General features: G+C 38.0%; 1 long non-coding RNA gene across 1 annotated transcript; it reads right to left on the bottom strand.

The window, feature by feature from the left end:
* Nucleotides 1–17,749: 17,749 nt before the first annotated feature.
* On the bottom strand, nt 17,750–25,928 carry LOC120313695. The gene is made up of 3 exons (XR_005558226.1): nt 25,869–25,928; nt 18,747–18,923; nt 17,750–17,790 (listed from the first exon to the last, which is right to left on the bottom strand). It is a non-coding gene; the product is annotated as an uncharacterized LOC120313695 (long non-coding RNA).
* Nucleotides 25,929–27,816: the final 1,888 nt, after the last annotated feature.

The following is a 27,816-nucleotide window of genomic DNA, read 5'->3' as shown; positions in this document are numbered from 1 at the left end:
TGTCATTTATTTCTCACTATAAGACAACACAAGAATAAAAATGAACATCAAGAATAAACTTACTTCTCTCACTGGTTGAATCAGTACAGTATTCTCTACTTACAATCAGCTGAAAGCTAACAATTTTGCCTATTTAATCTTGGAGTCCTAAAATGAACAATACAAGTACTACAGTATAAGTGAGAGAATCAAATGCTTTCCACTAGTAGAATGCTTAGATAAATGAAATTCTGTTTATTGTTGAATGAACTGGCAAATGCAGGGCAAGAAGGCAGATCTGCCTTGTCGATTAGAATGTTTGAAAATAAATGGCATGTGCTTTATAGGTGCAATTTTGTTAGCCATTACCTATCTGAGTAGTCCTCTTGACCCATGATAAAATTTTATGCACACAACACCAGTCAAAAATGGCTAATGAAGTAAATAATCTTTTCATATTGATAGTGTGGGAGGACAGCACCCCCCCCCCCAGAGAAAGAAATATTGTTCTCCATGTTGTTTTAACAATACTGTTGAGACAGGTCATTTATTGAATGAGACATCAGTTCCCCCCCCCCACTATGAGGCAATTAGAGATCTAAAGCCGCCTTTTTCACTGCCCTATGACATAGTCTCCCAACAAACACATACACACACACACACACACACATCAGAATGGTCCCCTTTCTGTTATTCTTCAAAAAAGGAGTTACTGGTCTATGATTAATTTTAGGGTTATGTTGACATGAAGGTTTTCACCCTTTATATTTTAGGATTGTGAGCTGCTCAGGATTAATGATTGGGTTGGAATACAAATTACATGCAATAAGCTAGTCAATCAGAAAAGAGGATGCTGGGCCAAAAAGTATGGCTTTTAGCAAAACTCCATTTGGGAAATGTAAATACAATATTCCATGCAAAGCAGTATTGTTTTTCTAGAAGAGAGATGTAAGCCAGATAAAGTGGTAGAGTTATTAATAAATTGGTGGCTGCACTTGAAAATCCATGCAAACACCATAGAGAAAAGCCAATTTTATATATATGCTCATGTTTGTGCCTACATAGATTTAGCCGCAAAAATCCATGTTCTTACCTCACCATTGCAAAAGCAGTAAATTAGAGCCACGAAGAAGCCCTAACCAGAGACAGAGACAACCAAAAGTCAGAACCAGTTGGGACAGAGTGCTTCAAAAGCAAGATTCATAAGCATAAAAACTCACCTGTAAAGAATTGAAGAGCATTTCATAATGCATCTGTATTTGCCAAAGTGTGCTGGAGACGGCCGTGTAAGGCATAGCCATGAGCACCATACAATGGACACCAAAGGGGCATCAGGACTAGCGTTGACTTCAATAGTTTTCTGAAAGTAATGGGACGGAGGGAGTATTTTAATGCTATCATGTCACCCTCTGGTTCTCCAGAAAAGTGTTTCAACCTAGGCAACTGTAAGAAGTGTGGACTTCAACTCCCAGAAGCTAAAGTTTGTTTAAAATAAACAAAAGGCTTGATGGGTAATAAGACCAATGAAAGATTGACCCTTAAAAAGGACTAGAAGCTTGAAGAAACAATTACAGTAGTAAGGCAAGACAATACTTCTTACCCTAGTGCAGGAAAGCATTGCTGTTGCCCTATACCGGATTACCAGAGTGGGCAAGACTGGAATTTGCACTCTTGCTGGGGAGTCATTAAGGGGAGAAATGGATGCTTTAAACTCCCTGCAGTAATTCAGTCTGATGTTTGTGTTTTTATTAAGAGGTACATTTTTGCCAGCTTAACATAGCTTTGGGAGCTAGAAATGAAAAGCAGGATGGCTGTATCCAGTCCATAGATGACCCAATCCTGCCCTAGATCCAATTCTACCTGGTGGGACAAAACCCACAAATGGATTGATGGATGGATATATATTGTTCAAAAGAAACAGGTCTACAAAAAGTGGGGGGGGGGGAGTTGCACTATATGTAAGAAAATCCTATATATCTACAGAAATGCACATGATCAAAGATAAAATCTATCCAGAATATATATGGGTCAATATAAAAGAGAAAAAAAGTGACATTGCTATTGATGTATATTACAGCCACCCAATCAATCAGAAGAAATAGATGAACTCTTTGCCAACCAGTTAACAAACATACGTAGGAAGCATACACTAGTAATAGGAGACTTCAACTATCCAGATATCAACTGGGAGACTAACTCTATAGTGAGCGGGTGATCCAACAGATTTCTAACCACCCTAGCCAACAACTTTGTCATCCAAAAGGTGAAGGAGGGAACTAGACGTAAAGCTATATTGGACCTAATCCTTACAAACAGAGAAGAAGTGATAGAGGAAATTGCAATTGCCAGATCCTTGGGTGAAAATGACCATGTCCTATTGGAATGCAAACACTAGCAATAGAAAACAATCCAACCAGTGTCTTAAACTTCAAAAGAGCTGACTTTAACAAACTCAGAGAGAACCTTGGAAAGATTCCATGGATGAAAAATCCTAAGGGGAAAACAACCCAAGAAGCGTGGGAAACCCTAAAAAAATGTGATTATAAAAGTCCATTGAGAAAAAGAAAAACAAGAAATTTTAAGAAGAAACCATCATGGCTGCACAAAGATCTCTCTGACAAACTGAAAGTCAAAAAGGACAAATACAAAAAAATGGAAAGGGGGCCACATAACTAAGGCCTATTATCAGCAAATGGCCAGAACGTGCAAAGATGAAGTCAGGAAGGCAAAGGCTCAGAATGAAGAAAGACTTGCAACAGAAATGAAGGATAATAAAAAAAGTTTCTTCCCCCATATTAACAAGAAAAAAGTCAAGGAAACTTTATATCCACTAAAGAGAGAAGATGGCAAGGAAATAACAGGCAACAGAGAGAAAGCAGAGCTGCTTAACTCATACTTTGCATCAGTCTTCACACAAAAAGAAACTATAGCCCAACATACCAAAAAAATCACTGCAAAAGACATACTAGAAACAAAAATTAAAATAAGCAAGACAATGGTAAGAGAACACCTATACGATCTTGACAAATATAAATCACTGGGAGCTGACAAATTACATCCCAGAGTTGTGAAAGAGTTGGCAGGTGTTATCTCAGAATTATTGCACCACATTTTTCATAAATCCTGGAGCACTGGAAGTACCTGAGGATCAGAAAAAGGCTGATGTGGTTCCCATCTTCAAGAAAGGGGAAAAAACCGGACCCAGGAAACTACAGACCAATCAGTTTAACATCAATACCTGGGAGGATCCTAGAAAAGATAATCAAAAAACAGATCTGCAAACAATTAGAAGCAAACAACTAGAAGCAAACAATTAGAAGCAAACAGTAGCCAGCACAGATTTTTTTTAAATAATTTTTTTATTTTTCCAAACTCTCCCCCATACATATACCGTGATATTTATCAGATATTAACATAAATTCTTTTTACATTCATATATAAGATACTTTTAATAAAATGAAATAAATACTTACACATGACTTTTGGCCCATTTCCCCTTTCACTGTATCCACACTCCTTCTTCTTTACCTTCTTTCTCCCTTTCTTCTCTTTCCTACTTCCCTCTTCTTCCTCTCCTCTTCTCTTTCCTTCACCACTCTCCTCCCCTTTCTCCCCACTTTCCTCTTCTCCTCCAACCTTCCCACTTCCTCTCCCCTCCTTTACTCTTTTCTCTCTCCTTTCTTCCCTCTCATCCCTCTTCAGATACAATTCAGGGGTAATGTCCGAGCAACTCCTCTCTCTAAATTTCCCTATCTATATTATATACAATAAGATTAATTTTCTCTTGCATTAATACTTCTATTTATCTAACCTTCTCGGTATATACTTCTATAAATATTTATACAACCTCCAGTTATTCAGTTCTGTGTCGCCTGGGTCTCCCTCCTTATCTGCTCCTTCTTCTTCCATCTAAATTGATGTTAACTATCTTTTAACTGTATTCTCTTTTCAGCCAATCATAAAAAGTTCCCCAGATTTCATAGTAGTCTGATTCTGTCTTATCTTTAATTGTCATTGTTAGTCTATTCATTTCTGCACATTCCAGTATTTTCCCAATCACCTCTCCCTCTGGGGGGGCTTTCAGTGCTTTCCAATTTTGTGCAAACACAATCCTGGCTGCCGTAATTATATGAATAATTAAATATGTTTTCTCTTTATTGTGATTTCCCTGGTAGACTACCCAACAGGAATATTTCTGGTCTTAGTTCTATACATTGTTGTATCATCTTTTCTATCCATGTTCTAATTATATTCCAATAAGTTTTAGCTTCTACACACGTCCACCACATATGGTAGAAGGAACCTGGTATCTGATGACATTTCCAACATTTCATAGACCTGTCCTTAAACATTTTAGCTAATCTTTCTGGAGACATGTGCCATCTGTAAAACATTTTGTACATATTTTCTTTATACGCAGTCGCCATTGTCAATTTATAGTTTCTTTCCCATAGTTGCTGCCATCTATCTAATTCAATTGTGTATCCAAAATTCCTTGTCCATTTTATCATTGTCTCTTTCACTTGTTCCTTCTCTAAATCCATATGTAGTAGATAACTGTACATTTTTAAAATCCATTTTTCTTCTGTTCCTGGAGTATTTCATCTAACTCTGTTGTCCCCAAATTAACACCATCTATTTTAACATCTTTTTCATATCTAGATTGTATTTGCGTTCTCATGTACCAATCCATCTTTATTCCTTGTTCCTCTAATTGTTGTTTAGTTTTTAACTCCCCATATCTGTTAGTAAATCTTTATATCTTATAATGTTTCCCATGTTAAACATATTGGGGTGTATTAGCGCCTCCATAGTTGAGAGCCAATTTGGAATCTTCGAATAATGCTTTTTCTTTACTTTTTCCCAGACCACAAATAAAGAATTCCTTATATGGTGTCTCTGGAAATAGCTATGTATTCTGTTTTTTCCATACCATATGAAAGAATGCCATCCTAACTGTAAATCATGTCCCTCTAATGTCAATCATCTTGTATTCCTCAATAAGATCCATTCTCTCATCCATGATAATGCTGCAGCCTGATAGTACAATTCCCAATTAGGTAGACCAAACCCACCTCTCAATCTTGTATCTTGTAACATTTTTAGATTAATCCTTGCCTTTTTCCCCTTACAAATATATTTCAAGATTATTTTATTAAGCCCCTCAAAATATTTCTTATCTAATCTTATTGGTATTGTTGAAAACAAAAACAATAATTGTGGTAATATATTCATTTTGATTATCGCAATCCTTCCCATAAATGGTAGTTGTACATTTTTCCATTTATCCAAATCTACTTCAATTTGTCTTTTCAATTTATGATAATTATCCTCTTTAATTGTTGTGCATCTTGCTGTCAGATGGATCCCTAAATATTTTACCTTCTTTACAATCTGTATATATATGAGCTGAGGTGGTGCAGCAGTTAGAGTGCAGTACTGCAGGCCACTTTAGCTGACTGTGTTCAGCAGGTCAGCGGTTCAAATCTCACCGGCTCAAGGTTGACTCAGCCTTCCATCCTTCCGGGGTAGGTAAAATGAGGACCCAGATTGTTGGGGGCAATGTAAATATATATATACATTGCTTACTGGTGTACACCGCTTAGAGAGTGCTTGCACTTAAAATGGTATATAAGTCTCATAAATAAATAAATAAATAAATAAATAAATAAATAAATAAATCTAATTTTCCCACCAGTTCTTTTTTTTTGTTTTTCAGTAATATTTTTCACTAACATTTTGGTTTTATCTTTATTAATTTTCAACCCAGCTACCTCACCATATTTTTCTATTTGTTCTATTAATACAAGTCCTGTCTCTAATGGTTCCTCCAAAATAAATATTAAATCGTCTGCGAATGGTTGTAGCTTATATTCTTCCCTCTTAATTTTCATCCCTTTTATGTCATTATTCTGTCTTATACGTCTATTTAATACTTCTAATGTCAGAACAAGCAACAGTGGAGATAGGCGACAGCCTTGTCTTGTTCCCTTCATAATGTTGATCTTCTCAGTCATATCTCCATTTATCATTACTTTGGCTGATTGCTTATTATAAATTGTTCTGATTACATTTATAAATTTCTCTCCACAATCCATAGTCTGTAATTGGCTTATCATGAATTGCCAGTTCACATTGTCGAATGCCTTCTGTGCGTCCAGGAACACCAATGCCATTTGTTTCTCGGGGTGTGTTTCATAATATTCTAGTGTGTTCAATATAATTCGCATGTTGTCTCTAATCTGTCTTTTGGGTAAGAAGCCATTTTGATCCGATTGTATAAATTCATTTAAAAACTTTTTAAGTCTTTCCGCCATTATTGATGCAAATATTTTGTAGTCCACATTCAGTAGGGAAATTGGCCTGTAGTTCTTTATTTTCTGTGTTTCCATTTCTTCCTTTGGTATGAGAGTAATAAGAGCTTCAGACCATGAATCTGATATCTTAGCTTCAGAAAAAAGCTCATTATAAAGTTCCAACATTACATTACCTAGTACTTCCTGCAATGTCTTATATAGCTCTGCTGGTAGTCCATCCGGTCCTGGTGTTTTACCATTTTTTTGTCTGTTGATTGCTTTTATTAATTCCATCATTGTTATTTCCCCTTCTAATAGCTTTTTAAATTTCTCCGGCATTTTAGGTATCTCTGTTTCTTCCAAAAAATGTTTTATCCTATCATCTGAAACTGTTTGTTGCTTGTATAAATTCTCATAATATTCCCAGATTATTTTTTTCTTTTCTTCATTTCGATGTTGTAAAATCCCCTCAGCATCTTCCAATTGTTTAATCCATCTCTTCTCTTTCTCCTTTTTAATTTATATGTCAATCATCTCCCTGGTTTGTTTGCATGCTCAAAAAAGGTTTGCTTAGCTGCCTTTATTTTTATTGCCACTTCTTCATTTTCTAGTAAGTTCATTTTATGTTTGTTCAGTTCCATTAAATTTTTAATCTTTTTGTTTTGTGTATCTTTCTGTAATTCTTTCTCAAGTGTCTTATATTCTTCCTCCAGTTTTCCCTTATTTTGTCTTTTTTGTTTGTTCTTTTTCCCAAATAAGTCATAGCAAGTCCTCTCATGTATGCTTTCACTGTATCCCAAACATTTTGAAGTGAAGTATCTTCTTTTTTGTTTTCCTTAAAGAAGAAAAGTACTTCTTTTTTCATATATTGCTGAAAATCCTTTTCATTCAATATAGTTTGGTTTAATGTCCATCTTGTTCTCTTTTTTTGTCCTTTCCATATGATTGTAATTGGGTTGTGATCTGCCCATGTGCTTGTTTCTATGGCTATATTTTGTATATTTGTAAATAAATCTGTTGACATTCATGTCATATCAATTCTCAACTAGGACAGGTGTCTGTTAGAATAGAACGTATATTGCTTCTTTTCTGGATATTTCTCTCTCCAAGCATCAAGTATATTTAATTCATCCACCATATTATAGAAGGATTTAGGAAGTGTTCTTCTTAGAGTCTTATTTTTTTTATGTATTATAATCTAACTCAGGCTTTACAATAGCATTAAAATCTCCAATCATACATATGCTTTCATATTCCAGTTCTATTATTTTCTTATGTAATTTTAGATAAAAATTCTCTTGATTTTCATTTGAAGCATAAATCGCTACCAATAATGATTTTTTACAGTTCATAATTACTTCCACCATTAAGATTCGTCCTTCTTTGTCTGAATATATCAATTTAGTTTGTACTGTTTTCTGAATATATAATGCCACACCTTTTTACTCTGGTCCGCAAGTGAGGTGTATAATTCTCCCAATTTTGGATATTCTAATAAATTTTTATGTTGTTTCCTAATATGAACTTCTTGTAAACAAATTATGTCCATTTTTAGTTTCCCCAGTTTATTTAGTCCAGTACAGATTTTTTAAAAACAGATCATGCCAAACCAATCTTATTTCATTCTTTGATAAAGTGGCTAAACTAGTAGACCAGCGAATGCTGTGGACATAGTCATTTGATAAAGTAGACCACAACCTACTCCCTGGCAAGCTAGGAAAAGGTGGAATAGACAACATCACCACCAGATGGATCTGTAGATGGCTGGCAAACCGTACTCAACGAGTAATACTTAATGGCACTACATCCACATGGAGAGAAGTAAACAGTGGGGTACCACAATGTTTCTTCTTAGGCCCAGTCCTCTTCAATATCTTCATAAATGACTTAGATGAGGGAATTGAAAGGGAACTCATCAAATTTGCAGATGACACCAAACTGGCAGGAGTAGCCAACACCCCAGAAGACAAACTCAGGATCCAAAAAGATCTAGACAAACTTGAACAATGGGCCCTATGCAACAAAATGAGTTTCATTGTGGAGAAAAGCAAAGTTTTACATTTAGGCAGGAAAAACCAAAGATACAAATGCAGATTGGGCAAGACCTGGCTTAAAAACAGTAACTGTGACAGGGTCCTTGGAGTCCTAGTGGACAATCACTTGATTATAAGCCAGCAGTGTGCAGCAGCAACCAAAAAAGCTAATAAAATCCTGGGTTGTATAAACAGAGGCATAGAATCAAGATCACACGAAGTATTAGTACCGCTTTATAAAGTCCTAGTAAGACCACACCTGGAATACTGCAGCCAATTTTGATCACCATATCACAAAAAAGATGAGGAGAGTTTGGAAAAAATTCAGAGAGGAGCAACTAAGATGAGCAAAGGCCTGGAGACTAAAACATACAAAGAATGGCTGCAGGACTTGGGTTTGGCAAGTCTAAAGAAAAGGAAGAAATAGAGGAGACATGATAGCAATATTCCAGTATCTGAGGGTCCTCCACAAGAAAGTGGGTGTCACGTTGTTCACCAGAGCACCAGAGGGAAGGATGGGAAATGGTTGGAAACTGATCAAAGAGAGAAGCAACCTGGAATTAAAGAGAAACTTCCTGATAGTGAGGACAATCAACCAGTGGAACAGCTTGCCTCCAGAAATCGTGGGCGCTCCATCACTGGAGATTTTGAAGAAGAGACTAGACAATCACCTGTCTGAGGTGGTATAGAATTCTCCTGCTTGGGCAGGGGGCTGGACTAGAAGACTTCCAAGGTCCCTTCCAGCTCTATTTTATTCTAAATAGTAAAAAAAGAAAGGATCACTTGGCTCCATATATCTTTTTTTCACAGGCAGCAAATATTTAATATTAATATTTCTATCATAACTATCCAATAGGGTAAATATTTTCCCCCACCCTGATCATTGCCAATTGAGGGAGTGAGCTGATAAGAATAGAAGAAACTATTGAAAAGAAAGGGAGAAGCAAGAGATGCAAATGCTGGCAAATACAGCTGTTGAAAAGTAAGGGTGCCCTTGAGATTAGGCTTAGTAAAATCTATTTGACTGAAATTCCCTCTTTTGTAACATCTTTCCTTGCTTTCCAGTTACTTTTTCCTTTCCTCTCTATAGTTTTTCCTTCACCTTTCTCTCCAGTGCAGCTCCCTATCCTACCCTATTGCCTCTTTTTCTTGTAGGAAGTAAGGACAAAAAGGACGGGGTGCTAAGATCTGAATGCTTGGGCTTGTGTGTGTGACAGAAATTTCTGTATGTAAGAATTGTCAGGAGATATAGAGGGAGGTCAGTCAATGTTATAAATGAGGGCATCCTATTATGCAGGCAAGTAATTTAAATTAGTCATTAAGTCCTTAATTATTTATTTTTGTGCTGGCTCTTCCTTTTCTTTAAAGTAAATTCCGGGGAGGATCTGTCTATCAACAGCAATCATAGCAAAATGATAAGCATGTGATAATTTAATCATCCAAAAGCCACCAGCAATCATTTACTTGTTAGGACATTTGATACAAGGGTGCACTGTTGGCCATGGCACTTAGAAGCACATGCTGTCATTTGTTCCCTGCTCCCCACAAATATCCTGAGTATTTACTCCCCCCCCAAAGTATAATAAGTATGAGCCAGAAGGGACTGCTTTTCAGTTTAACTGGTTCTTTGGAAAAGTCTTCCTTTGGAAATCAGGCTGATGTCCTGAATTGTACTCAGATAGATATTAATGATCAAGCTCTTCTGGAAAGCATTTTAACTTATTTGGAGTCATTTTTGCTGTTACTGCTTCTTTTTCCTGAGTAGTCATATTTAGCAATAGCAATAGCAAAACTGCAGCATTTAGACTTATATACCAATTCATAATGTTTTAGAGCAGTGGTTCTCAACCTTTTTAATGCCACGACCCCCAACCGGTTGTAAGTCGAGGACTACTCAACCGATCATAAGTCGAGGACTACTCAACTGGTACAGCACCATTTGCAGAATGGGACTTTTGGTGGTCTCAGCAGGGCAGAGACAGCCTGGACAATTCCTATTGGCTTTTGAAAGCCAATAGAATTAGACTCTCTTGAATAGAGTCTATTCTATTGGCTTTCGAAAGCCAATAGAATAAGAGGGAGTAGCACAGCTAAGGAAAAGGGGGGGAAAATGGCAGACTGTGTTGTTTGGCGACCCCCGTGAAATGGTTGTTCGACCCCAAATGGGGTCCCGACCCATAGGTTGAGAACCGCTGTTTTAGAGCCCCCTCTAAGCGGTTTACAGAGTCAGCATATTGCCCCCAACAATCTGGATCCTCATTTTATTGACCTTGGAAAGATGGAAGGCTGAGTCAACCTTGAGCCAGCCAGAATCAAACTCCTGGAGTCAAAGGGAAGAAGACTTTTTTTGTTAGGTTGGTAAGAAAAAGGAAAGTATTTGGAAAAAATGCTGGAAATCTTGCAGGAGATCAAGGAAAGACTTCTTCCCATACAATGGCTGAAAACTGGGGAAAGCCTACATGGTGAATCGTGCCTCTGAAGATTCACGAGTCACTACAAGGGGCCTCCAAAGCAGAAATAACAGAAAATGAAGGAAAAATTCATATTGGAGTTGCAAAAGGAAATTGCTACCGAAATTAAAGAAGCTTCTGGTGACATTGGCCTGAGCAACAGAAGCCATCTAGATAGGTTAAAGAGCCAAAATAAAATGGTGCAGAGAGATCATTGGCTTGGAAAAAATCCATGGGTAGAAGACCTGTTTTTTCAGTTCCTAACTCAACTGCGAGAATTTGCAAAAAGAATTGGAAATCTTGTAGAAGAGCAAGGTTCACCCAAAATAGCTTAAATATGGTGGAGGTTTGCAAGGAGACTAGGTCCTCTGGAGGTTAACAAGTGGCTACAGGTTGCACCGAAAGCAAAAATAACAGAAAATGAAGAGAAAACTCATGAGTTAGAGCAGGGGTGTCAAACTCAATTTCATTGAGGGCCGCATCAGCAGTGCGGTTGTCCTCAGGGGACCAGGTGGGTGTGGCCAGGGTGGGTGCAGCCTACTGGGTGGGCGTGGATGGAGTGTGTGTGACCTACCGGGTAGGTGTGGCCAGCTCTACATCGTTCGCATCAAGGGTGCCTGTAGGGGCCTGGGCAGGAATGGGATAGATCTGAGGGTCTCTGACAGAAGAGGGTGGGACAAGGGCAAGTGCCAAGGCATGGTCCACTGGAGGAGCCTCACTGTTCCTCTCAGGCCATGAGGGGGGAGGGGGGGCTTATGGAGCTAAGACTGAATGCATTTCAGCATAGATGGCCACCACAAAATTGTACATTGGCTCCCGGCTGGCCTGGGCCAGGGCCAAGGCAGAGGGGGCCGTTCCCTCACTGTTTCCAGGATGGCTTTGTGGGCCACATGAAACTACTTCGCGGGCCACATCTGGCCCCTAGGCCTTGTGTTTGACATGTCTGAGTTAGAGCCTCAGCAGGTTTCTTCCCTTAACAGGCTTCATTGAGCATCAGCGCTTAGAGAAGCGCTCCATTTTACATCTTCCAATTAAGTTACCTCCTTTGACTTCTTCTATTGTAGTGGATGATAGTAGTAAGGATTGGGTTACCAACAGATCAGTAAGACCCTTACATGTAAAGCATGTTGTAATCGCTGACCAGGCAAAAAAGGAAAATACAAAACAAAACACAGAGAAAGTTATTGAGAAAGAAGTTGAGCCTAAGGAATCCAGAAAAGAAAACCTACTCAAAAATTGTCAGTTAGTAATTGGGGGAAGCAACTCCCAAATTCCTCCTGATGACTTAGAAACTTTTAATGAACTTTTGCCTAATGAGACACATTGGGAGCATCATGGAGAAACCACCACTGCTCCCCCTTCATTTGATTTTTTTTGTCAACCACTAATAATTTTCTTCTTCAGCCTTATACCTTTGAATATGAGTTGCAAAAAGAGTTGGCAATTATTTTCCCAAATGGGGTTTTCAAGAACATAACTGCCCAGTTTATGCATTTCCTCAAAACAGATTGGAAAGAACCTACTATCCAGAAGACTTGTCCTGAACTCATCCCTACAATGGATCATATCATGAAAGAATTCGTTAAATCAGCAGAAATGGATTTAAAAAAGTTATGTCCTCTGTGGAAGTTGTACTCATTGCTGGCAAAATATGTAAACAATACACTTACAGCAAACTCCAGAAAAATGGAGACGCCCTCTGATGAGGTAAAAGTAACTTAGATAAGTAGTCCCAACAAGGGCATTGCTAGGAGTTTTACCAAGACTTGGTTACCTAGAAGTATCTCTCTTTTTTTTTCCAGTACACCAAATTGGTGTAAATTATTTGCACAATTATTTCTGTAAAAACAGTTACTGTTTTAGAGTAAAAGCACTTTTAGATTGTTTATAGTAATGTGCAGACACCATTTCTCTGAAGGATTCCCGTGTCTGTAGTCAAGCAAAAGTGACATGTGTATATATCTAAAGTTCTTACAGATACTGATCAACTTCTGGGGAGAGTGGCATAATAGAGCACAAAGCTAAAGTAACTGAAACGTGAAAACAAAGAAAAACAGAATGAGGTTCTTCAGAATTAAATCAGAGATTTCAGATGTAATGATATGGTTTTAAGAAAACTGGATTGGTAGAACTGTTATTGCTTTTGAAGGGTAAGTGGGCCCAAATATATATTTTTTCCCCTGGAGAACAGAGCTTTTTTATGGATTGGAAGAACTGCAAGAGTCTGCAACATCTGTTGTGTAAAGATGATAACTGATCTTTAAAGAAAATGGATTTATAGAACTAAGGTGACCAACTTTTTTACAACAAAAAGGAGGACACATATAAATTGAAGAAAAAAATATCGTAAATAAAAGAAACATTGTATTTATTGCAACAATAATACAGAATACACTATAATATAATAAATGCATAATAAAAAACATTTGTAGCAATAACATTTTATATTGTAATTATGCTTACATGCATATTAATTATTTAAATGAGTACTTTTCCATTGAATGAATATTTTTTGTCAATGTATCATTTTCTAACAATATATTGGAAATATTTGAACAAAAATATCCTTCATATTGAATTTTATGGCAAGTGCTGCAGCTAGAGTATCAACATTCAATCTTGATTTCTCATTTATCCAAAAATCTACACGGCTGGACTGTGTGGGGGTGGGCGGCGGGGGCAGGTGTTGTGAGCCAGGTGCTCCAGGATGGCCACGTAGGTGCGCAGGGTGAGGTGGTGGCAGCACAGGTCAGCACTGCGTAGACCACCAGCTGGCTCGGCCCATGGAAGGTCAACTGCCCGCTGCGCCCCTGCCCACAGCTGCCCCGCCAGCACCGCTACCCTGCAGTGGAGAGCCAGCCCCGAGGCTCGCAAAGCACCAGCCGAGCCAGCTCCGGCCCTGCAGCCGCCCCCCAACACCACTGCCCACCCTGCGTATCTCCGTAGAGCTGGCCCCATGGCTCGCAAAGGCAAAGCACCAGCTGCCCTGGCTCCAGCCCTGCAGCTGCCCCCCCAGCCGCCCCCCCAGCACCACTGCCCACCCTGCGCATCCCCGTAGAGCCGGCCCTGCAGCTTGCAAAGCACCAGCCATGCTGGCTCCGGCCCTGCAGCCACTCCCCCAGCTGCCCCCCAGCACCACCGCCTACCCTGTGCATCCCCGTGTAGAACCGAACAGGGAAGATCAAGAGAAATTTACTGCTCCAGTCTCTTCCAGCTATCTGCAGAACTAAGTAGGAGATGGTGTAGTTGGGTAGCAGTGAGGGGTGCAAAGTTCCTGCAACTTGCACGTGCAAAGTTTGCCACCTGGGTGTTTTGGCGCGCTCAGCAGCAATTCCTATTGGCTTTTGAAGGCCAATAGGGGGAGTAGCACAACTCAGGCAAAAGTTGAAAAAAAAACATCAAAAAAGGTCCCGCAACGCCTTCTGAGCATTCTATGAGGAAAAAAAAGCCGTGCAGATAAGTCTTCAAATATAGAAAAAGAGGACATTTAGGAGGACATTTTCGAGGGAGGACAGAACTCCCAAAAGGAGGACAGTATATGGAAAAGGAGGACATTTAGGAGGACACTTTTTGAGGGAGGACAGAACTCAAAAAAGGAGGACTGTCCTTCCAAAAGGAGGACGGTTGGTCACCTTAATAGAACAATGGTAGAGTCAAATGTTTCCTGCAGATGATGGTGATGGTGATGGTGATGAGAAGAAGAAGAAGAAGGAGAAGGAGAAGGAGAAGGAGAAGGAGAAGGAGAAGGATGATTATCTCTGGCCTGATTTATCAATTTAATTTCTGCTTTTGAATTTTGACATGCTATTTTAAAGGACAAAGTGGATATTGTAATAAATATCTAAAGATTTTTTTAAATACTAAATTTGGCAAAAGTTTCCTAAATAGTAGGTGAAAATGAATCTTGGACAATAATATACAGTAAACATCTATATTCAAATAATGCTAAATAAGATTTACTTTAACCCAGATTTTTATAATAATCTATACACCGTGTTGCACATAAAGAAATAATCATCTAATTCCTGACTACTTTTTAAAAATATTTTTTACCCTGACACATATGGTTTCTGCCATGTCCTAGCAGCAATAATACTTTTCCCATCCTTATTTATCGGACTAGATTTGGTCAGTGATTTATGAAGATTTTCGTTAATGTTTTGTAAACAATTTTTTTTATAAAATATATGACTTGCGTTTTCACTGTACTTTAATAATTCCAAAGTGGATTTATTATGAACATGCATTTATAAGACTCTGCCTATGAGTATTTTGTCTGATATAGTCCAATGGGTATTTTGACAGATTTTGTGGCATACAGACTTCAGACTCTTCCATCTGTCTGGTATTCAGCAGACAAGATTGATGGGGAAAAGTTGCTAGGAAAAATTACAAGAGGGGAACAAAAATTCTGAAACTTGCCTTTGTCTTGCCTTGAGTTTACCATGAATTGGTAAGAGCCTCTGGTATGACAAAGTATAAACCAGTAATAAACCAGGATTCTAAGTTCAAGATAATAAAACATGTTAAAAACATATTATGCATTATTAAACTAACTTCAAGATATGGGTTTACAGTATAGCTGTTGCTAAATTTTTATAGGTGTGATAATATGGCTAAGACATTCAAATTAAGCTGTAACAGAACAGTCTGATATATACTGATGAGTACAAGTTGCCCACTGTATCATTAGTCAGGATGAATAAATGAATAAATGTTGCAATACATAAAGGCCTATCTTCCATTTTGCTTCTCTTTGTTCGATTTGCAGATAGCAAGGCAGCAAATTCTACAATATGGGAATGTCAACTTGCTGTTGGCTTTTTTGTGGACAACATTTATAATCATTATTATTGTGCTAATTTTTTTAATTAAGGAAAGCTTAAGTATTTTACTATAGATCCTTATATTAATCTATTAATCTATTATATCTCAAAGCCCAGTAATGAAAAAACAAACTTCTCCAACTCTCAATATATTGCTTTAGTGAAGAGCTAACTTTTCCTTAAACACTAACTCAGGGAAACCGCATTACTGCAGCCAGGATTTAATATAATATATTCAACCTTAAAGAGTCATAGCAAATGTGGCAGTGATATAGCAACATCACAAGAAAGGGTGGCATTGACTTTGTAGAAGAATTCTTTTTATCTTCTATTCTGTTAAAAGGTCTTTATGTTCTTTGTCAGGTCTGAAAAAGAGTCTTGCGCTAGTAAAACTCGTCCAAACAATGAGTAGTACAGTCTGCCAAGGATTGTTCTTTATTTAAAACGCTCTTTTCCCCCAGGATACTTCTACATCAGGAGTGTCAAACTTGCAACATCACATGATGTGTCGCGATGTATCGCGGCTTTTTTGCCATTGACGGCAATGGAGTGGACACGGTTTTGGCATGACGCATCCGGCCCATGGGCCGGCAGTTTGACACCCCTGTTCTACATGATGCATTTGTTTAACATCTCATTTATACTGTTACTATTGCAGGTTCATCGTTATTAAAATTAGTAACGCTACACACCCAAAAATCTTTGCATATACAAACTTAATTTAAAATACACTGCCTACAGGATGTTAATATCCTAATTTCTCCGGTATTGTGATAGTATAAAATCACCGCAAAAAGTAAAGGATCCATTTTTAGTAGCTGAACATATTTCAGATTCTAAGAGCATTCTGATTTAAAAATTCAGATTGCGGGAGGCAGAAAGTCAGATGATGCCTTCAGGTTTTAGTATCCACTAACCTGGTTGAAACTATAAGGCAAAAAGCAACATTTTTTCCTGGCCATCCTACTTCACAAATCCAAATGAGAGTTCCTAGCTGAGTGCAGGAAACACCCAAAATAATTTGCTTCCCAAATTTGAGCAGCAGAGAGTACCTCCCTCCCAAAGCAATTAATTTTGGTGCCCATTATGGAAGATTTTATGAAATCCTCTCACTTTCTTTAGCTATTAGTGAATTGGGTTAATGATGTTACAAAATTGATTTGCTTGCTAGCACAATGGAGGATTGGAAAAATACCTTGCACAATGCTTTTTATACTGGGCACAAAGGAAGATTGATCACTTCTGTCACCAATTATTTCATTGTGCAACAGTAGAAAGAATAGATTCTAGTAGGAAATACGAAGAGGAAGGAGAAAAACTAGAAAAGAGCAAAAGCAACCTTCCTATTAAAAGATTAGCAATTTCAGAAATAACAGTGAACATTTTTTTTAATAATTTTTATTCATAATACAATTAAAACAACAATGGATAAACATGACATTCCAGAATGAATTTTCCTATCAGTTCCTATCATGGTACAAAAGTTTAATACATCGTTCTTAACCTCTATATAAGCCTCATCTTCTATACAATACAATTATATATACAATTATATGTACAGTTATGTTTATCTTTTAATTCTACCATTAACTTGAAGTCCGAGCAGTTCTTAATTCATACCAACGGTAAAATTTGCCCCAGATTTCGAAGTATTCGTGTTCTGTCTTGTCTTTCATAATCATTGTAAGCCTGTCCATCTCAGCACATGATAGAATTTTATGCAGGATCTCTTCTTCCGTTGGGGTTCCCTTATTCCTCCAATTTTGAGCAAAAACCAGTCTAGTTAAAATGTGTAGCATTAAATAAAGTACGCCTTTGTCATGCTTTTGCGTAGTTAAATCTAATAGAAAGAGTTCTGGTTTTGGTTCTACCGCTTGCTCTAATATTTCTTCCAACCATACTTTAATCCTATTCCAAAAATCACGAGCTCGCGTGCATTCCCACCACATATGATAGTAAGTTCCACTTTTCAAATTACATTTCCAACATTTAGGGGAGACATTGGTATACATTTTAGACAATCTTGTGGGTGGGAGATGCCATCTATAAAACATTTTGTAAAGGTTCTCTTTGTAAGAGGTGGCCAAAGTAAGCTTCTTGTTTCTTGCCCATAGTTCTTGCCAGATGTGCAGATCAAAATTAAGACCAAAGTCCTTGCTCCAATTCAACATAGTCACTTTTACTTGTTCCTCGTACATTGCCTGATCTAACAAATAGTAGTATAATTTTTTAATCATTTTATCCTCCGACCCCAAAATTATTTTATCCAATTCTATTGGTTCTAATTTAATGCCTAACTCTTTTTTGTCTTTCCGATATCTTGCCTGCAGTTGCAGGTATGCCCACCATTCTAATTCTATCCCTTCATCCTGGATGGTTTTCCTGGATTTCAATTCCTCTCTTTCATCTAAGATGTTTTTATATGTTATGGTCTTGTCTAATTGGGTAAATTTTGGGTGTACATATATTTCTCACGGTGAGATCCAACTAGGTACTTAGGTATAATTTGGTTGCCATGGAGAGATTATATTCAGAATAAATATGGGACTAAAAAGTTCCATTTACTTTATTAGTAAATTTTAGAGTATTATTATTATTAATAGTTTACTATAGTGGAATTTTTATTAGTTTTATTATTATTTTTAGTATTAATATTGTTTAACAATTTGGATATTGTATTGTTCAAGAATTAGGATATTAACTTGTTTATGTTATTATGTTTATTTTTAATTTGTTTATTTTTATGTTAAAGGGGAGTTAAAGCGCATTATGGACTTGGTTATTTACATAGTTGGTTAATGTTAGTTAGAGTATGATTATTATATTTGTTACCCTGTACTCAGCTCTGGGAAGTGGGGGGGGTGAGGGGGAGTTTAGGGTAGGTGGGTTTTGGGGTGCATATTGTAACTTTTATAAAACTTTTCAATAAAAAAGAAAGAAAAATTAGATCTAGATCTCTTCAGAGAAAATATAAGTCCTTTCTGAAAAATCTAGCCTAGCAACACTGCAATTCAGGGAGGGAATATAAGAATTTTCACATGAATACCTGCACTTAGACTTCTATACCACCTCACAATGCTTTACAGCACTCTCTAAGCTGTTTATAGTGTCAGAATTACACCCCCAACAATATGGGGCAATATTATTGGGGACAATACTGACCTTGGAAGGATGGAAGGATGAGTCAACCTTGAGCTGGTCATGATGTAACTCCTGGCAGCAGGCAGAGTTAGCCTGCAATACTGCATCCTAGTAATTAGCCGTATTACGCAGGAAGAGAAAGTACTGCAAGGTGTGGAATCAGGCTGAGTTGGCAAACTAGAGAAAAAGATGCCAGGGCTGTTGAGAAAGGGTAGGAAGTGGAAAAACAACAATAAAGAAATAGAAACTCAAAGGACTCATTAAAATATCCTAGTATGCAAAATAGCATTATGTTCTGCCTGTTATAATTCTGGGTTTGACACAAAAATAAACATTCTGATTTATATAACCAATTCATAGATAAACCTCAGGGAATATAGTGTGTTTTACTTCTAAGTAAATTTACATTTGTATGCCACAATAAGAATCCTTCCAAACACTGGTGTTTTTTTGTTTTTGTTTTTTTTAGGAATAAACAGTACTCTGTTTATTAGTTGCATTTGTTTTATTCCTTCTACCTATTGAAATAACTTTTATTTAGACAGATACCTGTTTGCTAAGACATAACCATCCATTTCATTTATTTTTTATTTATTTATTAAACAAATTCATACAGGTGCCCATCTCAAATATAGATAATTCCAGGTGGCTTATGATATTTTTAATGCTGTAAACAATTAATTCCATTCAAGCCTGTTAAGAAAGAGAAGCAGGAGCAGCTTTTTCCCCAGTCTTGTTGGGAGGCCAGTGCGAGGCCTCTGAAAGTTTGTTTTATTGCTCACCTTAGGGCTTCACTTCTCTCTTTCCCTATCCCTATCATAGATAGAGAGTGATGCTGCCGGACCAAAAGTAGCTGTTGTGAGAAGATTCTATAGGTGAGCCCTCTTCTCTTAGAGTGGTGGGCTACCAAAGTATTGTCGAAATTGTTTCTCATCCTGTGTTCTGTATTAGAATCCTCTTAGAACAGCTCCTATTTTCAGGACCTGAATTGTCCTCTTAGCAACCACATTTTGGCTCGGTTCACTTGAGATACTAAGTCAAAATGTGGTTGGCTAGTTTATGGCTTCATGTGTTGTGCCTACCCAGGAAACTGGGTTAATTCAGTAAATGAGTTCATTTCCCATGAGGCAGTGTGCTTGCACCAAAGAAGCTCTTGGCAAAATAGGCACCAGTAGAAAAAGCTGATAGGAAAGCAAACAGTGGCAACACTGCTGATTCTCTTTAGTTTTTAGCAGAAGGCTAGCAGCAACATATCCATTCTACTTTCTGTTGGAAATATGAGTGGAAACAGCCCTTGCCCTCCAAACTCTTGCCATCCTGCCTAGTTATTCATAATCCCTCAATATTCTTTTCAAGCTCTTTTTTTAAGTGTCATTGGCTCTGACATGAAATTGAAAAAAGGGGTAGTAATTTTCTATTATCTTCCTATCTTTAACTTCTCAAGGAGTTGGAGAAGCCAAGCAGGAGTAATCAAGAAGCAGAATTGAGACAGGCCTGTCTTAGGACTCCTTTGATCTTTCCTATGTACATTTGCTCTCTTCTGCATCGTAACTACTCAGCATAGCAAAAATTCAACAGCTCTGAAATACTGAAATTCTTGCTCTTCTCAGAGATATAGTGGTACCTCAATATACCGAAATTATTTTAGAAGCATCTCAGAATAAGGATACTGGATCTATAATATAATAATAATGCTTAACAAAAGTTGAGCATCCTGATTAGAATAGGTACTTTAATAAACACATTGTAATATCTTTTATTCCTTTTATATCTACAGATGTTCAGAAGAGGAACAGGGAGAGGGAAGTGAAGAAAACTTTGTATCTAATATTATTTTGTAAGGTTTTTACTCAGAATTCCAATAAATCCAATAAGATTTTGAACACGAGGCAACTGAAAAGAATAAATTAGCTTTATTCCTTTGATCAAAGTAATGGGTGGGTGTCCCAATCTCATGTCACACGCGCACACACACACACACACACACACACACACACACACACACACACACACACACATACTGTGAGACAGAGGAGAATGAGTTCTGCCTTTTATAACTAATACACATTTTTTCTTAACATTGCAACACTGCACATCTAAAGATTTCTTTTTTGTTTGAATTTCCTTATCTATCAAGCACGTTGCAATTCTGCATCTCTAAGCTTTGAATATAGCTCAATAGCTGCCAATTAACCCAGAAACGTACCTTGTTACTTTGCAGGCAGCAGGGTAGAGAAATAAAAAGCTGATACCATCCAAGGAGAAAGGGGGTGGAAAAAGAACGCTGCTGTATGTTGCGAGCTATAGCAGTAACATTTTTAAAGTAATAGAAAACTTTTCTTTCCCTTTGGTCAGCACAATTTAAATTACATTGGAGCATGTACAGAAAGCAAAAATAAATAAACAATGCTGGACTATGTTATACATGAAAGATGAATTATACATAAAAGATTATATTTTGAAAGATTACATTTTTATGCCTTCATTCCTCCCTTTTTATGATAATAGAATGCATTCTATTTTTGAACTAGAAACACATATTCTTCAGATAGTGACATCAGAGTTAGGACCTTAGCTGGTTTATTTTGCTTTCCTGTTGCTATAACAGTCATTCCAGATATCATGCTAGCAACAATTGATTTTATTAAAGCTATCAAGCAAGGTAATAACATTAATCCTCGAAAGGATAGAGCTATGAGGAACAAATTCTTTTCCAATCTCCAAACATCCCTCCAAACCATCCAACAGAATCTATAATTCCATCCCAGGTTTGGACTGGCACATGTGCAAGCTTCCTCATTCAGTCTGTGATTTCCTCAATTTGATATCCCTAGCTTCCATCATTGGCCCAAACTGCTGGATCATACACCTGAATGATCCTTTCAGGAGGCCACTTCTTATCTCTTTCCCAGTCACGTATATCACCAGGTATTTCTCTTTTTACTTTTCCCAGCTCATCATACGGTGACACCAAGTTTCTCTCCTTGTTTGAGAGGTAACAAGAAACAACTTGGTTTGATGGACCCCAAAACACAAGCTCCTGTCCAGTTTAAAGGTAGCTGAGTATATGCTCATCCACAAATCCAATACCAATGGTCAGGTGCAATTCATGGAAGGGAAGTGTAAGGACCCACCCCACTTTGCATCTTAAGAAGACAGAACTCTTGGAATAATTCTTCCAACAGGAATCCTTTATTAAGAGAAAATGGTTGCAGGCGTGCTAGACAGGACTTGGGGTTCAAGCTCTCCCATTCAAGGTTTTAAGGGGTTCCCCAGTAGTCCCATCCAATCAACCCCCCTTCCAGTGATAGTTTCAAGTATCACAATTCCACCCCCTTTCTTCTTTCTTCCGTCTGGATAGAGACTTCAGATAACTACATGAAAGGCAAATACCCTTCTTTGGTATGCTAACGCTTTGGTTACAATAAACAACATTCAGCTCTTTGAAGTGTACTGAAGGAAGTGAGGGCCATAAAACCCCTTTGTTCTCCCCCTTCTCTCCCTCTTATGGCAGAATCCAGAGAAGGCAGAATTGGGGTTTTCTATATTTGATGATTAAAGATGAAATATAATTGGATTCTGACAGGAAGGATTTCCAGGATCATTCCATATTTGATACAACAGTTCCTGTGTTGATGAATTAAAAGGATTAGAACAGGACAAATTTTGGTTAGACCACCAGAAACAATGTGTAGGTTTAGTGTGGTTGCACAACCGTCCAGATTCACAGGCCAATTCTCCCATTGGTTCAAGATAAGGGGAATCAGTTGTTCGAACAAAGTACCTTTCTCCTACCACAGCACTTTGCAACACCCATAGAGTTGGTCTCTGCCAGTCCTCCCATTTGAAGTTAAATGAAAAGAAGTTGGTAGTGGGCATTTCTTTAGCTTCCCAAAGCCATTGCTCTCCCATATTGGTTCTCCCACAAACATAGCAGCTTATTATGTTCGTTAGAGAATTTTTATTTCTCTAATTGGTGAAAAATAAATCAGAAGCTCTCACAGTTGACTGCATTTAGCTGATTCAAAATAACTTCTTTATATCAAAATATTTACATTACCATACATTCTTCTTTACAGCAACATAGCTTAATTGAAGATTTCTTACAGAGACAGATCAGAGACAAAAACAGAGACTGGAAATCCAGCTCCTAACTCAATACTCTTTTTGCACAGACTCAGTAGCACTTTCCTCACATTGGCTGACTGAGTTACCACATGACTCTTCCTGTTCATGAATATTCTACTCTTTTTGCACAGACTCAGTAGCACTTTCCTCACATTGGCTGACTGAGTTACCACATGACTCTTCCTGTTCATGAATATTCCAACACTCCTCCCTTCATGACAGGAAGAGACATCAGACCTATTGACTTAACACATTCTTTAATTGTGAAAAACCTTGTGCCACTAACCTGGCCTTATACTGTATATCATTATTTGGCAATACCTTTTTCTTATATACCCACTTACAATCCACAGCTTTGATTCTCTGTGGCAAAGTCACTGATTTAAATACTTCATGGTCTCCCATGGATTTCATCTCTTTATCCATGGCCTCCTTCCATTTTTCTTGTTCAGCTTTTGGTAATGCCAACATCTCTTTATAACTTCTTGGCTCATACCACACATTGTAAACCTTTACCTTGCTGGCAGAATACCTGTCAGGCGGAATTCTTTTGTTACATCGCTCTGACCTACGTGGTATTAACTGCTCCTGTGTCTCAAGTCTTTCTGGTTTCAGGTCTTGTTCAACCTCTCCTCCCTGAACATTGACATCTTCAATAATTTTTTTTATCATTAGATTAGTTGTCATTAAACAGATCACTGTCATTAAGTGAGACATACCCAGAATTTGCATTAATTCTGTCCCAATTTTGTTCTGCAAAATTAGCGATATCCTTTTGACCCTGGCTCATAGCCCACAAACCTGAGCTTTCTTGCCTTTTTCTGTCCCTTTCTTCTGATTGCTTTTGGAATATGTACCCATGCAGTACTTCCAAAAATTCTCAAATGTGCCAGTGATGGCTTTCTCCCATATAGAATGGTATATGGAGTATTATTAATGGAGGAACTCCACAACCTGTTAACTATACAATTAGCAGTCAATATGGCTTCTCCCCAATATGACCTGCTCAAATCAGAATCCTCCAATAATGAATCTTTCATTGTTTGCAAAACACCATTCCTTCTTTCAGCTACACCATTCTCTGCTGCTGTGTAAGGATTTGTACGTCTGTGTCTTATCCCCAACTGCCCCAACCATTGATGGAATTTAGTTGACATAAATTCAGTACCTCTGTCAGTTTGCAAATGACACACTTGTTGTCTGCACCTTTTCTCTACAAAACTTACCCACTGTTTGAATTGTTGTAGCACCTCTGTCTTATCTCTAAGCAAGTAGCAAAACGAATACCTGCTATAATCACCAACAATTACCAGTGCATATTTTGCTCCTCCCAAACTGGCTTGCATAGGTCCCACCAGATCTGCATGGACCAGCTCTAGAACTCTTTTTGTTTGTCTTGTGCTATATTTACTAACTGGGAATGCCTTTGACTTTGATGCTTTGCATACTGCACAGTCCAAATATGTTTTGCATCCCTTCAAATTTAGCCCTTCTGCAAAATCTTGCATTTGCTGCAAAACTTTAAAGCTTGCATGGCCAAGTCTTCTATGCAGAAGATGAACACATGAATCATGCTCTGCAACATTCTTAAATATATGGGAACATTGAACCTTTTGTCCCTGCAATACATATAGATTATCTTCCTTTATGCCTTCTGCACAAATATTCCCATTCCTTTTGATGAGACACTTCCCATTTACAAAAATGATCTCAAAACCTTGTTTGTCTAAATTAGACACACTTAACAAATTATGTTCCATCTCAGGTACACACATCACATTGGTAAACTTTGATTCCAAATATGGAATTTTTACATCGCCTCTTCCAATGACTTTTGCTTTCTGGCCATTTGCCAAAGCCACAGCTTCTTGTGCTACTGGAACAAACCTGCAAAATAATTCAGAGTCATTAACAATTGTTTGACTTGCCCCACTATCTATTAGCCACTTGTCTCTGTTGTTGCTATAGCAAACTTTTGCAACACCAAAATGTTCCTTTTGCAAAGCAGTCCTTTTTGGTTGCACAAATGTCCTTTGCTGCAAACAGTTCCTTTGCAAACAGTTCCTTTGCAAATGTGTGCTGGCTCCACAAATGTAGAAATTCTTTACTTGTAAAGCTCTCTACTTGCAAAATCTCTCTTTTGTTGCAATTTGGTCCGGGTCCGATCTGCTTGTTTCTTCTCCTCTGGAGACTTGCAGTCTGGACCCCCTCCTCAGAAATTTCTCTTCCTCGTGGCTGCTTCTAAAATGGCGTTTTTCTTCTTCATTAAGCAAACATGCCTTTAAAGCCTCAAACTTTAAGTCTTGCTCTTCTTTGCATTCAAATATTGCAGAAACTGTGTCCCAGGTTTTATCTAAACTGTTCAATACCAATAAAACCTTCTGGGACTCAGGAAATTTAATCCCACGTTGTTCTAAGTCCAAAAATAAACTTTGCATTTTATTTAAATGCTGTTCCACAGATTCACCTGGTTGCAAACAGGCCCTGTAAAGTTTTCTTGACAATTGCACTATATTGCATGCAGAAACATTCATGAGCACAGCTCTCAATTTTAACCAAATCTCCTTTGCAGTCTTTAAATTTGCAACATTTAGAAATTGTACATCATCTAAATTCAAGATGAGATAAGCCATTGCTCTAGCATGACTTTTCTGATCAACAGCTGTAAATACTTGTGGTGGATTTTCTACAATATACCACAGCTCTTTAGTTTTCAGCAAACATTCCATTTTTGCAGCCCACACAATGTAATTCTTCTGGCCCAAACAAGGCACACAGTTTTCCTTAAATTCCATTGCAGCCATTCTGCTAATTCTGTCTTGTTCTTATACTTTCTAAATACAGGCAATTTCTTCCAGCTTTAAATTACAATGCAGTCCTTAGTAAGCTCTGGGCCCATAACCTGTTAGAGAATTTTAATTTCTCTATTGGTGAAAAAATAAATCAGAAGCTCTCACAGTTGACTGCATTTAGCTGATTCAAAATAACTTCTTTATATCAAAATATTTACATTACCATACATTCTTCTTTACAGCAACATAGCTTAATTGAAGATTTCTTACAGAGACAGATCAGAGACAAAAACAGAGACTGGAAATCCAGCTCCTAACTCAATACTCTTTTTGCACAGACTCAGTAGCACTTTCCTCACATTGGCTGACAGAGTTACCACATGACTCTTCCTGTTCATGAATATTCCAACAATGTTTAACCTTGCACCAATTCTTTCTGCCAAATCAATGAACAATTTTTTGATAACTGAAGATATTTCAATCTTTTGCTTAATAGTTTCCCAAAAGACACTGTGAACTTGGTAGGTTTTATGTGTCTCTTGTAAATGAACAGTTTTTACAATAATTCTTCCATAATGGTAATAGTAATAGTAGTAAAGTTGGAAGGGACCTTGGAGGTCATCTAGTCCAACCCCCTGCTCGGGCAGGAAACCCTACGCTATTTCGGACAAATGGCTGTCCAGTCTCTTCTTAAAAACTTCCAGTGTTGGAGCATTTACTGCTTCTGGAGGCAAGCTGTTCCACTGATTAATTGTTCTCACTGTCAGGAAGTTTCTCCTTAGTTCTAGGTTGCTTCTCTCCTTGATTAGTTTCCACCCGTTGCTTCTTGTCCTGCCTTCAGGTGCTTTGGAAAATAGCTTAATTCCCTCTTCTTTATGGCAGCCCCTGAGATATTGGAATACTGCTATCATGTCCCCCCTTGTCCTTCTCTTCGTTAAACTAGACATACCCAATTCTAGCAACCGTTCCTTATATGTTTTAGCCTCCAGTCCCCTAATCATCTTTGTTGCTCTTCTCTGTACTCTTTCTAGAGTCTCAACATCTTTTTTACATCGTGGTGACCAAAACTGGATGCAGTATTCCAAGTGTGGCCTTACCAAGGCATTGAAGAGTGGTATTAATACTTCACGTGATCTTGATTCTATCCCTCTGTTAATGCAGCCTAGCACTGTGTTGGCCTTTTTGGCAGCTGCAGCACACTGCTGGCTCATATTTAGTGATTGTCTACTAGGACTCCGAGGTCCCTCTCACAGTTACTACTATTGAGCATGGTGCCACCTATGCTGTACTTGTGCATTTGGTTTTTCTTGCCTAAATGTAGAACCTTGCTTTTTTCACCATTGAATTTCATTTTGTTAGTTAGTGCCCAGTGTTCAAGTCTGTCCAGATCCTTCTGTATCTGAAGCCTGTCTTCTGGAGTGTTGGCTATTCCTGCCAGCTTGGTGTCATCTGCAAATTTGATGAGTTCCCCATCTATCCCTTCATCCAAATCGTTGATGAAGATGTTGAAGAGTACTGGGCCCAGAACAGAGCCCTGGGGCACCCCACTACACACTTCCCTCCATATAGATGCAGTTCCATTGAGGACCACTCGCTGAGTACGGCCGGTCAGCCAGCTACGGATCCATCTGGTGGTGGTTCTGTCTACCCCACATTTTTCTATCTTGTCAAGTAGTAGGTTGTGATCTACTTTATCAAATGCCTTACTGAAGTCCAAGTAAATTATGTCCACAGCATTCCTCTGATCCACTAATTTTGTCACTTGGTCAAAGAATGCAATAAGATTTGTCTGGCATGATCTATTTTTGACAAACCCATGTTGGCTTTTAGTAATGACTTTGTTTGCCTCTAGGTGTTCGTTGATTCGTTGTTTGATTATCTTTTCCAGGATCTTCCCAGGTATTGAGGTCAGGCTGATAGGTCTGTAATTTCCTGGATCCATTTTTTTTCCTTTTTTGAGGATGGGAACTACATCAGCTCTTTTCCAGTCCTCTGGTAGTTCCCCTGTGTTCCAGGATCTTTGAAAAATATAGTTCAGTGGCTCCGATATCACATCTGCCAGTTCCTTGAGAACTCTGGGGTGTAATCCGTCTGGTCCTGGCGATTTGAACTCATCTAGGCTGGACAGGTGCTCACTAACGATTTTCTTGCCTATCTTAACTTGTGTTTCT

The sequence above is a fragment of the Crotalus tigris genome, unplaced genomic scaffold (genome assembly GCF_016545835.1).
Source record: "Crotalus tigris isolate CLP2741 ecotype Arizona unplaced genomic scaffold, ASM1654583v1 scf7180000018762.419966263:882430, whole genome shotgun sequence".
Classification (NCBI taxonomy): domain Eukaryota; kingdom Metazoa; phylum Chordata; class Lepidosauria; order Squamata; family Viperidae; genus Crotalus; species Crotalus tigris.
Note: the sequence above shows the minus strand (reverse complement) of the source record. Positions and strands in the feature narration are given on the sequence as shown.